The sequence below is a fragment of the Hemitrygon akajei genome, unplaced genomic scaffold (assembly GCF_048418815.1).
Source record: "Hemitrygon akajei unplaced genomic scaffold, sHemAka1.3 Scf000105, whole genome shotgun sequence".
Lineage (NCBI taxonomy): Eukaryota > Metazoa > Chordata > Chondrichthyes > Myliobatiformes > Dasyatidae > Hemitrygon > Hemitrygon akajei.
The window spans coordinates 1,316,173-1,328,666 of record NW_027331991.1 but is presented as its reverse complement, the minus strand read 5'-3'; the positions used below and the strand labels follow the sequence as shown (position 1 = coordinate 1,328,666).

The following is a 12,494-nucleotide window of genomic DNA, read 5'->3' as shown; positions in this document are numbered from 1 at the left end:
AAAATTCTCTCAGCCAAATCCACCAAATGTGTATCACTGTTGACACTGGGGAGATTCCGTTCACCTGCTGTGAATGTGGGAAGCGATTCACTCAGTGAATTAACCTTGCATAACTCTCACTTCAGCTAGCAGCTTAATATAAGGGGTGATAGACCCCAGCCTGGCTAAACTTAAGAAATCTCGTTTGGATGGATGCTGTGTGATGTGTCCCCTGCTACAAATCAGTACCCTGAAATAACAGTAAACAATATGTGATTAAACAATTGAGCTTTGTAATTCTTACTTTGACCAGAGGGTTAGTAAAGAAAACAAATAAAAAAAAGAAAAAGGGCCCACTCTCTCCATTTGCATTTTCTCATCTCTCCCTGGCAAAAGACCATGAAAATCACTCTTCCAGACTCACAAGAAAGGACATTTCTGTCATTGGACAGCCCCACACTCCAAAACCCTGTTATCTCTAGTCATAGCCTAAACATTGCTGCTACTGAGAAACCATTACCTCAGCTGGGAAACATTACTGAGAGGTTGTTACATCAGCAGTGAAACCTTACAGCATGTAAGACTTGTGACACACTGCCGGTTCACACTGGGGAGAAAGTTTCAATGAGCTGCAAGCTGGATATTTGTCCATCACCGTTGCTGAATGCAATTTTGAAAGTGACTGTCGGTGCTGAACTCTGCAATTATTGCTGCTACTCACCACACCTAGTCCTGCACCCTGGTCACTGGGCATGGGAGGATTTTCTTCTGCTGCACATTCACCTTTAATGGGACTGGAGTTTAATATTCTGCATCTGAGACAAATAAATCAGTTCTATTTTAAACTCTGTCTTCAGTACTTAGTGAATTTATAACACACCTAGTGTACAGTAGAGAGTCAACTCAAGCCAGCTGGACCCTGCCAGTGATTCAGTTCCCCGACAGTCCTTTTAAATCCTCTCCTGTTGTTCGCTCTCCCTGGATGGTGAGATCCACCACTGGATCCATATTCCAGTGGTGACGGATTCCAAACAGACACCACTCTGCGGTGAAGAGGATTCCTTTGAGTTTTCTGCAGAGTGAAGAAGTCGAGGAGAAGGAAATCAGAAGTGGGGCGTGGCAATGTCAGAGTAGAAACATTTTGAAGCTGATTGACAGAGAAAATCTTTTGTTTGTCTGACTGATGACACGAACAATACCTGTGGTGAAGTGCTCCACTGGTTGAGGAACATGTGTGTCTTGGGAAATGCTTTATCTATTAAGGGAGTTGTTCCTGCTTGTTTATCTTGTAATATTGTATCTGGATGGTTATTATGGATTGTCCTATCTGAAATAATGTATTGATTAATGTATAATTTTGTCACCATTTCATCTGCTCAGATCATTGGGATGTCTCCCATGGAGGATCATGCTCGTTCAACTGATTAATATTTCCTTCCAGAGTGATGATTAATTTTTCTGAATTGGCCTCTCATTTAAGATTTCCGGTCTGTATTTCTTATCACAATTGTATATACATACATGGAGTGCTGAATCCAGTTCATTTTGATGGAAAAATATATACCTAGAAGTTTTATCTGACTGTTCTGTGATTTTTATTTTATTTTATGTGTGTTATTTCTCTTCCTCCATCTGTCCAAGGTAATGTTAATCTAAGTGGGTTTGAGTGTAAATAGTCTTTTCTAAAGCTTTCTTAAGTTCTTGTTTATCATTTTAAATTTTACTGATTGAAATGGGACCAAGATATTTTTATTTTAAAAAAAGTTGATGTCAGTATTGATGAAAGTGTTTATTGCCCGTGTTGTATTTGTTAATTATTGAGCTCTATTTGGTAGTTTTTTTTTAAAGCCTTGGACGAAATTTTGTCAAAGGTTTTCCCTATTCCGCACTACTTACTATTTTCATTGCTTGTTGATATTCCAGATACGTGGGTATCAAGAGTTCTGGTGAAGGGTCTTGGCCCGAAATGTTGATTCCCATCCATAGATGCTGCCTGACATGCTGAGCTCCTTCAGCACTTTGTGTGTAGTTTTCTAGATTTCTAGCATCTGCAGGTCCTCTTGTTTCCCAGATACCTATATGTTTCTTGAGAGAACAAGCTGGTAGTGGGGTTGTGTGGCTCTGTTGGTAAAATATTAAATAAAATCATTAGAAAGAAGTGGCATAGGGTTGGAAGGTGTAAAATCTGTGGGTAGAATTAAGGAACAGCAAATGTAAAAAAGAATCCCTGATGAGAATTGTACAGAGACCCCCAAACAGTAGTAAGTATGTGGTCCTCAAATTACAATGGGAGATAGAAAATGCGTGCCAAGAGGGCAATGTTACAGTAGTCATGGGGGATTGCCATGCAGGTGATTAGGAAAATCAGGATGGTGTTGGTCTCAAGAGGAGGAATTCCTGGAATGCCCACAAGATGCTTTTTTAGAGCAGCTCGTGATTGAGCCCACTTGGGGGTCAGCTATTCTGGATTGGGTGTTGTAATGAACCAGAATTAATTAGGTCACTTAAGCCCAAAGAACCTTTAGGGGTAAGTGATCTTAATGTGATCAAATTCACCCTGACATTAGAGAAGGAGAAGCTAAAGTCAGGTGGAATAAAGAGAATTAGAGAGGCACGAGAGAAAAATTGGTCAAAATTGATCTAAAAAAACATGGGCCGGGACGAAAACAGAGCAGCAATGTCTGGAATTTTTGGAAGGCACAGGAAAGTTTGGGCACCCCTGTTCAAAATTTCTGTTACTGTGAATAGCTAAGCGAGTAAGCGATGACCGGATTACAAAAGGCATAAAGTTAAAGATGACACTTTAAAAAAATATATTTTAAGCAAGATTACATTTTTATTTCCATCTTTTAAAATTTCAAAATAACAAAAAAGGGAAAGGGCCCAAAGCAAAAGTTTGGGTGCCCTGCATGGTCATTACTGAGTAGCACCCCCTTTGGCAAGTATCACAGCTTGTGAACACTATTTGTAGCCAACCAACAGTCTTTCAGTTCTTGTTTGAGTAAATTTCTGGGTTCACTCATGTAGCAAAGTACTGACTGTGGAAATTACAAATGAGAATATTATTCGAGTCACAGAGAGCAGCAGTACCGAAACAGGCCCTTCTAATCCACGCTGACCTGTTTTTGTTGTTACTGCCTGGTTCCAACTACCTGCAACAGAGCCTCCATACACCTCCCATCCACGTCCTCACCCAAATTCCTCTTTAGTGTCTAAATCAAACCTACATCCTGCACTTCCACTGGCAGCTCATTCCACACTCTCACCAACCTCCGAGTGAAGAATTCCCCTTCAGATTCCCCTAAAATAATTGACTTTCACCCTGAACGTATGTCCAATGTCAGGGTGAGAGGGAGGATGGGGCAGGGAGGGAAGACAGTAAGGGGAGGGGGTGTTCGAGTGCGGAGAGGGAAACAGAGTGAAGAGTTTATACTTAATATCTTTCAGAAAAATGTAATTGAACTTGCTGCAAACCTACTCTCCATATCCTGTACATTCTTAACCAAATTATTGACCCAGATGACAATAATGGTTGACGTCCAAAGTAAATGTTATTATCAGAGTACGTATATGTCACTACATACAACCCTGAGATTGTTTTTCCTACAGGAACACTTAGAAAATCTTTAGAATAATAACAGGATCAATGAAAGATCAAGTGGAGCATAGAATTCAACAAACTGTGCAAATGGAAATATAATTAAATATCAATGAATAATGAGAGCAATGTGGTGTAACCCTGGGGAACCTCACTAGGCCCGGGCCTCGAGTCCAATAAACAGCCTCCCACCATCACTCTCTGCTTCCTACCATCAAGACAACTGTGCATCCAGTGAGCCAGCTCTCTCTGGATCCCGTGTGATCTGACTTTCCACAGCAACTTACCATGCTGAACCTTATCAAAGACCTCACTAATGCCCATATCGGCCACGATCCTGGGACAGAGGTGTCACCGATCAGAGGGCATAGATTTAAACAGAGGATGAAGAGGGTTAGAGGGATCTGAGGAAGAGATTTCTCACTCAGAGGGTAGCTGAAATCTGGAACACACTGCCCGAGGTGGTGGTGGAGGCAGGTCCCTTCACAACATTTACGAAGTGGATGAGCATTGAAACTGCCGAGATACAGTCGGCTATGAACCAAGTGCTGATAAATGGGACCAGTGTAGACAGTGAGTGGATGGTCAGAACAGGTATGGCCGGCCAAAGGCCTGTTTCCGTGCTGTGTGATCCACCACTCCGGACATGCTAAATTAACGATGCAAGGCATTGATTTCAAAACTCCACACCCCTCTCCAACCTGAAGTAAACCAGACTGCACCCCTTTGTCACCACTGGGAATATCTGTTTCTGTCAAGGTAACATACAAATTGATCACTTTTGCTAAACAACTGACAATTGATGGTTTCTGTGTCTTCTTCCATTAATGTTGCTGCCTTACAGCAAAACTAACCCTCTCACTGTGTCAGAATCAGTGATTAAATCAGACTCCAAACACTGTGCTTTCATCCCTGCACGTTATAACTGGAACCATCTCACTGAGGGTCTGATGGAGACATGGGATCACATCTCCCCTGCTTCTGACATTTCAAATACTCTCAAAATGGTTTTCTGATTCAGTCTGAAGGTTATGGTACATTCAGCTCATCGTCAGACCTGACAAACCGTGTCTTCCCACAGCTGGTTCCAACTGTTGGTGTGTCCTCTTTCCTCCACCTCCAGGGAAGCTGCATCTCCACACAAACTCCTCACTGGAGACGACTGTCTGTACCCGTGACACAGGAAATCACATCACTGTCACTCTCCTGATCCCGTGTCTGACCTGCTCACCTCCCGGTATCCTCCCTCAACAAGCCTCTTCCTCAGTCACCATCTGTGAGATTATTTAAAAATACAATCACTGTAGAACGATCTATCAGGCAGCTCCTGTACCCCTCCATCCCGGACGATGGTTTGCTGGTTAAAACTCTCTTTCCTCAGCCCCTTCCCTATTCCCTTTCCCTTTGCAAACTCCAGACATGCCAGCTGATCCGAACCCACTGTGAGGACATTTATATCTCACAGGAGGATGTAGAAACCCGTGTTGTTCTCTGATACAGAGGTCACTGACACCACCACTCAGCATCTATCAGAGAGAAAAACCACACTCCCACCCCACCCCCCGCATAAAACAATGCAATCAGAGGTTTATGATCATTTTCGATATCAAAAGATTGCCCTGACACAAACTGATGAAATGCCTCAGAAGGAAACAAAATGCTGAGCAATTCTTTTTCAATCTGGGCATAACGTGTTTCTGGATCAGATAATGAACGAGTTGCATGTGCCACTTGTAGCCATTCCTTATCATGTTATGATCATTTTCAACATCAATAGATTCCCCAGAGGGAATCGGAATGAAAATGTTTGGACACCAGGAAGTCCCGCTCGGAGCGGATAGTTCAAAGGTTAATTTATTATCAAAGCAGGTATCCGTAAACAATTCTTGAGCTTTTTTTCTTCTCCAGAAAACCACGAAACAAAGAGCGAGCATGAAAGTCGTTCAGAGAGAAAAATCAAACCCCCACCTCAACCCCCGCATCAAAAAGACAGCATCCCGATCATCAAACCCCCAAAATCCACCCCTCCCGCACAAAAGGGAACAATATCGTCGACCGCCGCCCCCCCCCAAAAAAAAAACCCTACCCCGCACAACTGCGGAGGAGCCGGTGTCACCAGTGTGGAGGCGGCCGCATCGGGAGCAGCGGACACAACGGGCGACCCTGGAAGATTCACAGGTGAAGTGTCGCCTCACCTGGAAGGATGTTTGGACAACGGAGAGAGTTCGACCGTCCGGCCCTTTCACTGTGACACCCCGAACTCCACATCAAATCCGTCCAAACGAATCTGGGTGAACTTTAATGACCAATAAATATCATTCCTCTCAGCGATCAGCTGTCTGAGTGATTCCCTGACTCTGAGAGGCAGGGGTATCTATGGTCCACACTGTCAGGGTGTTGAGTTCACCAGGAGACAAAGACTGCAGGGACGAGAGGTTTTCTGTTGACTAATACACTGTGTGCGGACCCCGCTGGCAATTCTGGTGTTGTGACCCGAATCGAGACAAACACCACGCTGCCCACTCCACCAACTACACGGCACAGCCGGACACATAACAGGGGACTTTACATCCCACAACACTGGATTCAGTGATGAAACCCGTGATTAATGTTGTTGTCCCACCGAAAAATCCATTAAAGTGCTTTTAAATACGAGCGCTCCCCCACAGGTGACGTCACACAGCTACCCCCCACTCGCCTGACGTCACACATGGGCTCCCCACACCGGGATCTGCCCTGACGGGCGCGGAGTGTTACGTCACCCACGTGCTGCTGTGCTCGAGCTTTATCGGTTTAACGGCTGGGCTAGTAATTAAGTGTTTATAAACATAGACTGATTTAACTGAAACCTGCACATTTCCTGTGTGGGTCTGAATTGTGTGTCGGTATGGGATGGGAATCGAAATTATAACCCTGAGAACTCTGTGACCTGGGGGTGGCTGAAAAGGGATCGGGGAAGATATGGAGGGAAAAACTAAATACGTGTCTGGTGTAAATATGGAAATAATATAGGGAAATAATGAAATAATTTGGGAAATGCGGCGGTGCGTCGGGCAATATGTGAAGGGGGAGGAACAGTCACCGAGTCACGTGATCCTGTTTTACCGCAGATCGTCAGCAGTTTCCGAGGCTCCGCCCAACGCCCGTGACGCAATAAGCACATTGCGCATGCTCACATTCCCGGGAACGGCAGTGTTGTTTTTTCGTTCATTGTGAAAGCGGGACCGCGGTGAGATTGGGATCGGGAGGGAGTTCTCGCCCCCTTGGATGGGGAGCCGGAGACGGATTATTCTCTGCGGGGCAACACCAACAATTTCCCTTCGGTGAGTATTGAAGCCGGTCCCGAGTGGGGAGGTCTGACGTTGGGTAGTGAGTTAACTTTCCCAAACTCAAACAAGAGAAAATCTGCAGATGCTGGAAATGCGAGCAACGCGCACAAAATGCTGGAGGAACTCAGCAGACCGGGTAGAATCCAGGTAAAGAGTACAGTCGATATTACCGGCCGAAACCCTTCGGCAGGACTGGAGAATAAAAGATGGGGGTGGGGAAGGGAGAGAGAAAGACAAAGTGATCGGTGAAACCTGAAGGGGGAGGGGATGAACTTTCCCGAACTGGCGGCCTCGCCTCGCTTCCTTCACAGAATCTGCCGGGATCGGTCCGGTTTGTGAGACCTTCACACCGAACCGTCCGAGATGAGCCGCCGCTCAGCCCCTGTTGTTCTGGTCCTATTAGAAGGATGAAGTAAAACATGTTTCTATCTTGTTACTGACAGAGAATTGTATAATTTGTGTTCCGTGTGTTATCTGAATGTACTTGCCTGTGATGCTGCCACAAGTCAGTGTTTCTCTGTCCCTGTACCTTCCCGTACTTGTGCACTTGGCAATAAATTCAACAGGACCTGAGAAATCTCAGTGAGATTTGATTAGTGATGATCATCTTGGCAGCTCGGTAGGTCGAATGTATGAGACAGTACACTGTTAAATGCAAAACCCTGAACAGTGTCGATGATCAGAGGGATCTTAGACTCCAAGTTCATCGCTCCCTGAAAGAGACTGCACAGATTGATCGGGTGGTTAAGAAGGCAAATGGCATGGTTGTCTTTATCAGTTGAAGCATTGAGTTCAAAAGTCGGGAAGTTGTGTTGCAGCTTTATAAAACTAGTTAGACCACATCTGGAGTGTTTCATACAGTTCTGGTCGCTCCCATTCTCGGAAGGAAATCGGGGCTTTGGAGTGGGCGCAGAAAAGGTTTACCAGGATATTGCCTGGATTAGAGGGCCTGAGCTTTAACGGGAGGTTGGACAAAATTATGTCGTTTTCTCCGGAGCCGTGCCGGCTGGGGTGAGACTGGATGGACGTTTATAAGATTACCAGAGGATTAGAAGCAGTGTCTCAGAAAGGCAGCGTCCATTATCAAGGACCTCCAGCACCCAGGGCATGTGGTTTTCTCAATGTTAGCAGCAGGTAAGGAGGTACAGAAGTCTGAAGGCTCACACTCAGTGATTCAGGAGCAGTTTCTTCCCCTCTGCCATCCGATTGCTAAATGGATATTGAACCCTTGTACACTACCTCACATTTAAAATATATAGTATTTCTGTTTGTTGCACGATTTTTAATTTATTCACAGAAACATAGAAAACCTACAGCACAATACAAGCCCTTCTGCCCACAAAGTTGTGCCAACATGTCCCTATCTTAGGAATTACCATGGTTACCCATAGCCCTCTATTTTTCTAAGCTAGTATTTCTTTATTTTTCTCCAGTGTCTCCAGGTAACTATCCAAAAGACTATATTCTACCCACCTCCACCACCATTGCTGGTAGCCAATTCCACACACTCACCACTCTCTGAGTAAAAAAACTTATCCGTAACATTTCCTCTGCAACTACTCCCCAGCACCTTCAACCTGTGCTGTCTTTTCATAACCATTTCAGACCTGGGAAAAAGTCTCTGACTATCCATAAGATCAATGCCTCTCATCATCTTATACACCTCTATCAGGTCACCTCTCATCCTGCGTTGCTCCAAGTAGAAAAGGCCGAGTTCATTCAAACTATTCTAATAAGGCATGCTCCCCAATCCAGGCAACATCTGTGTAAATAGCCTCTGCACCATTTCTATGGTTTCCACATGCTTCGTGCAGTGAGGCAACCAGAATTGAGCACAGTGGGGTGTGACCAGCGTCACATATAGCTTCAACATTACCTCTCGGCTCCTAAATTCAATCCTACGATTGATGAAGGTCAATGCATCATATGCCTTCTTAACCACAGAGTCAACCTGCGTAGCAACTTTGAGTGTCCTATGGACTGGGACCCCAGGTTCCCTCTGGTCCTCCACACTGCCAAGAGTCTTACCATTAATGTTATATTCTGCCATCATGTTTGACCTAACAAAATGAACCACTTCACAGTTATCTTGGTTGAACTCCATCTGACACTTTTCAGCCCATTTTTGCATCCTATCAATGTCCCACTGAAACCTCTGACAACCCTCCACACTATCCACAACTCCCCCAACCTTTGTGTCATCAGCAAACTTGCTAACCCATCCCTCCACTTCCTCATCCAGGTCATTTATCAAAATCACAAAGAGTAAGGGTCCCAGATATACTGTAAATGATTTAGTTGTTTATTTTTATTATTTTTTTTTCCTTCTATAATATGTATTGCATTGAACTGCTGCTGCACGGTTTTCAAATTTCATGACACACACCGGTGATAATAAACCTGATTCTGATTCTGAGTGGACAGACAATCTATTTTTCCTGGGGGTTGAAATGTCTAATATATTTATGGTGAGAGGAGATGTAAGCAGCAAGTTTGTTTCTTTACACAGAGTGGTGGGTAGCTGGAAAACTCTGCCTGGGGTGGGAGACCCGACTGGTCACGTGATCCCGTTTGCCCCTCCCATTTAACAGCAGATGGGCAGCACCTGTGCATCTGTTTCCGAGGCCCTGCCCTCCGGATGATGTGACACTCACTTCGCGCATGTTCACTGTCTCCGGCCGGGCGGTGTTTTCTTTTCCGCTCAGTGCTGAAGTGCATCATCTGTGGGATTGAGGGAAGGGTCCTCACCTCCTGGGTGGGGGAGCCAGGGGTCGGGATCACTATCTGTGGGCCGAAGATATTGCGTTCCCATCGGTGAGTACTGAGACCGATCCCAAGCGGGGAGATCTGATGTTGGCGGTGAGCCCCGAACTGAGAACCAATTACTCATTTATTTTCCGATTATCTGGGCTGGTGAAAAATGTGTAGACTTCACTTAATCTGCATTGAACGATCCAAACCTGGAGCCCAGGCTGTCTATTTCCACAGAGTTGAAATGGGAGACCCACCAACAGGTCACGTGAGGCTGTTTACTGCAGATCTGCCCTGCCCTTCACTTTGTGATGCAAGATGAAGTGGTGTGTGCTCAGAGTCCCCGGATGGGTCAGGATGCTTCCTCTATGTTGTGTTGGGGGATCTGACATTGGTCACTGAGTCCCGTTAACTTCCCCCAACTCGCCTCACTTCCTGAGGCTGCTCACATTTGTCCTGGAGCTTTCTGGCTGTTGTGTCTTCTCCCGGACTGGGGTGGGTGAGAAAGGAGAACGTCCCAGGTTGTGGGGATCTTTGATTTCACTGCCTGCTTTACCGAGGGACTGGGAAGTCTAGGGGGGAGAGTGGTTTCTGTGATGTGCACGTGGCCAAGTGGTTAAGCAATCTGAAGGTCATGAGTTTGAGCCTCAGGCCAGCAGTGCGTTGTATCCTTGAGCATGGCACTTAACCACACATTGCTCCTGCACGTTTATAGCCCAGATGGATCAAATCACCTAATCCTGTTCCTGTGTCTTATGCATTACCATGACAGAATGATGGCTCCTTCTTATCCCATATTGTTTTGTGATGTGTGAGGGACAATAAAAGATTGTTCACTGAGATTATTATATTTGGCTTCAACGTTTAAATTTCAGTGAGTTTTGTTCTTAGTAACATTAAGCAGAAATGTTTGGTTCTCCTTTTCATTGTTAATGTGCTTCATTATCTCTCTGGTTAATGTTAGACCGGCGGTGAGAGGTTTATTGGAAGAAAAACCCCAACTGGAAGCAAACCATGACTGAAGATGTGGGAACAGCAAGAAGTGAACTGGCCCGAGGACTGAGAGCATCAGCTGGAGAGAAGAACTCTGAATCAGCTGACTTGGAGATCCCAGTGAGTCAGTGAGGAGGAAGTTTGGTGAGTCTCATTTACTCAAACACTGGTCCTTTATACATTACATACCTGTACAATAGAAGGTGGGAAATAGTTGGTGAGACTGAATGTGCCCAGAAGAACCAGTTATGCCTCTGTCAGGCACAGTTGCAATCACACCAGTTCTGGTAATGTGCTTCCAGCAGCCCAGCCCTTTAAAATCACTCGCATTTTGTGGAAGTCAAATCTGGATAAAGTGGTGGAAATCGGGCAGAATCTCAAGTTGCTGGAGATCTGCACTAAAAACTGAAAATGTTTGAAGTCATCCTAACAAAATGTTATTAACCTGAATTGTAAAGATTGTTCCTCTCCCCACAGCTGTTCCTTACATGCTGAGCAGTTTGGTAATTCCAATTTCTTTTTATTACATTCACTCTGGATTGGTTTATTTGGTTTATGTTTCCTGAAATGTACCGGTTTTAATGTGGAAGTGGAAATGGCTCACTCTGTGATAGTTGAAAAATAAAGTAACCACAATTTTTCCCTGAAAATTACCCTGGTGCCAATTAGTTTGTTATTCCTAGAAATGTGTTCAGTACAGTTGTTGTGAACAAGGTTTACAAGAATAATCTCAGGAATGTTCGGCGTTATGTATGAGGAGCATTTGATTGTTTTGGACCTGTGCTCAATGGAGTTCAGAGAGACGGTGGGGGCGGTGGGGGATGTTTGGTTAAGTAAACCTACCAAATGCTGAAAAGCCTGGATACAGTGGACATGGAGAGGATGTTTCCATTAGACTGTGATCTGACAGCACATCTCTGAATAAAGAAGCTTCCTTTTAAAACTGAGTGGAGAAAAAAATTTGGCCAGAAGATGTCTGATCTGTGGAATTTGTTGCCACAGAGGTTGGTTGAAGCTGCCATTCGGGTATATTTATGACAGAGATGAACATATTCATGATTGCTGAGTAGCTCAGGGTTACAGGAGGAAGGCAGGAATATGGTGTTGGAATGAAAATCAGCTGTGGTTAAATGGTGGGGCAGACCAGATGGATGGAATCACCTAATTCTGTTCCTGACTGAATGATGGCTCCTCCTTATCCCGTATCGTTTTGTGATGTGTGAATGACAATAAAAAAATGTTTACTGAGATCGTTATATCAGCCTTTAACGTTTTGTTCTTAGTATCATTAACTAGAAATGTTTGGTTCTCCTTTTTATTGTTATTGTGCTTCATTGTCTCTCTGGTTAAAGTTAGACCTGCGGTGAGAGGTTTATTGGAAGAAAAACCCCAACTAGAAGCAAACCACAGCTGAAGACGAGGGAACAGCAACAAGTGAACCAGCCTAAGGACTGAGAGCATTAACTGGAGAGAACAGCTCTGCCTCAAGAGACTCTGAGATTCAATTGATTCAGTCAGGAGAAAGTTTGTTGAGTCTCATTTACTCAAACACTGGTCCTTTAGACATTACATACCTGGAAAAGGGAAGGTGGGATATAGTTGCAGTGAGACTGAATGTGCCTAGAACAACCAGTTATGCCTCTGTCAGACCCAGTTGCAATCACTCCAGGTCTGGTAATGAGCTCCCAGCAGCCCAGCCCTTTAAAACCACTCCCACTCTGTGGAAGTTGAATCTGGATTAAGTCACTCAGAGACCGTACGGTGCAAACTCTGTATTCCAAGTACCCGGGGCTTACTTAGTTAGTCGCTCAAACAGGAACAGTCTGTGACTGTTCCCACCCAAT

At 44.7% G+C, this 12,494-nt stretch overlaps 1 long non-coding RNA gene across 1 annotated transcript; it reads left to right on the top strand.

Moving 5' to 3' along the window:
- The first annotated feature begins 6,767 nt into the window (after positions 1–6,767).
- On the top strand, positions 6,768–12,173 carry LOC140723249 (uncharacterized). The gene is made up of 3 exons (XR_012097846.1): positions 6,768–6,900; positions 10,622–10,794; positions 12,003–12,173. It is a non-coding gene; the product is annotated as an uncharacterized lncRNA (long non-coding RNA).
- Positions 12,174–12,494: the final 321 nt, after the last annotated feature.